The sequence below is a fragment of the Nematolebias whitei genome, chromosome 23 (genome assembly GCF_014905685.2).
Source record: "Nematolebias whitei isolate Nwh7 chromosome 23, NemWhi1, whole genome shotgun sequence".
Classification (NCBI taxonomy): Eukaryota; Metazoa; Chordata; class Actinopteri; order Cyprinodontiformes; family Rivulidae; genus Nematolebias; species Nematolebias whitei.
In genome coordinates, this window is record NC_056520.1 from 2,777,775 (window position 1) to 2,779,597 (window position 1,823).

Here is a 1,823-nt window from a genome sequence, read left to right on the forward strand (position 1 = left end):
CCCCCCCCCCCCCCCCCCCCCCCACAATCGACAACTGCTGGCACTGACGTGGCTCTAAGCTAGCGGTGCGCAAAACGGATGCACTAGCTAAAAGCTTGGTAGCGCTCCGCTTCCCTCACATTGAGCCCCCCCCCACACACACACACTTGAAAACTGTTGGTACAAACACAGACGTGGCTCGGTCTCCACCGACCCCCCCAGCCCATCGACAAATATCACGGAACAGACGAGCACCTTGCCAAGGCAAGTAAAGCAGGCGAAACACTACATTGTAATAAAACAAAAGGCTAAAAGCTTGACAGCTATGAGTATATGGGGGTAATGGGGGTGGAGGCAGGTGTGGGTGCTTCACCTTTCCCACCCACATTTTGATGTAACTGTCAGGGGATTCGAACCAGTAACCTCCAGATCACAGGCTCACCTTCTTGCCACTACTCCCCCTCACTGCAGATGTTAAATAATAATTAGTCATTTAAAATCTTGGTCCATATCTGCCCATCCACCCATCCATCATCTTCCAGTTGTTCCGACGTCGGGTTGCAGGGGCAGCATCTTGAGTAGGGAGGCCCAGAAATATCTTTCCACAGCCTCTTCCAGCTCTTCTAGGAGGACCCCAAGGTGTCCTGGGTCCTCCCAGGGGTCTCCTCCCAGTCGGACTTGCCCGAACCACCTCAACTGGCTCCTCTTGATGTGGAGGAGCAGCGGTTCTCCTCTGAGTCTCTCCTGATAACTGATCTTCTCACCCTGTCTCTGAGGGAGAGTCCAGCTCTGCAGAGGAAACTCATTTCAAGCTCCTGGATCCACGATCTCGTTCTTTCAGTCTCTACCAGAGTTCATGACCAGAGGTGAGGGGAGGAACGTAGACTGACTGGTAAACGGAGAGCTTCTTACAGCTCAGCTCCCTCTTCACCACAACGGACCGACACAGAGTCCACAATACTGCAGACGCTGCACCAATCCATCTGTCAATCTCACGCTCCATTCTTCCCTCAGTCATGAACAAAACCCCGAGATACTTGAACTCCTCCACTTGGGGCAGAACCTCACCCTGGACCTGAAGATAACAATCCACCCTTTTCTGACTGAGGACCACGGCCTCAGATTTGGAGGTGCTGGTTCTCATCTCAACCGCTTCACACTCGTTTGCAAACTGCTCCAGTGAGAGCTGAAGGTCACGGCACGATGACGCCACCAGGACCACATCATCTGCAAAGAGCAGAGAAGGAATCTTTAAGCCACTGAACTGGACTCCAGCCACCCCCTGGCTGCACCGAGAAGTTCTGTCCATAAAAGTTATGAACAGAATCTGTGACAACGGGCAGCCCTGGAGGAGTCCGACTCCCAACTCCCACCCTGAAGGAGTCCGACTCCCACCCTGAAGGAGTCCGACTCCCGCCCTGAAGGAGTCCGACTCCCAACCCTCACCCTGAAGGAGTCCGACTCCCAACTCCCACCCTGAAGGAGTCCGACTCCCAACCCGAAGGAGTCCGACTCCCAACTCCCACCCTGGAGGAGTCCGACTCCCACCCTGAAGGAGTCCGACTCCCAACTCCCACCCTGAAGGAGTCCAACTCCCACCCCGAAGGAGTCCGACTCCCACCCTGAAGGAGTCCGACTCCCACCCTGGAGGAGTCAGACTCCCAACCCGAAGGAGTCCGACTCCCAACTCCCACCCTGGAGGAGTCCGACTCCCAACTCCCAACCCGAAGGAGTCCGACTCCCAACTCCTGCCCTGAAGGAGTCCGACTCCCGCCCTGAAGGAGTCCAACTCCCAATTCCCACCCTGAAGGAGTCCGACTCCCACCCTGAAGGAGTCCGACTCC

General features: G+C 55.8%; 1 protein-coding gene across 1 annotated transcript in view; it reads left to right on the top strand.

Moving 5' to 3' along the window:
* Positions 1 to 1,823, top strand: part of cfap221 (cilia and flagella associated protein 221) — a 39,519-nt gene that overhangs the window by 1,111 nt on the left and 36,585 nt on the right. The gene's annotated exons all lie outside the window — the stretch shown is intronic.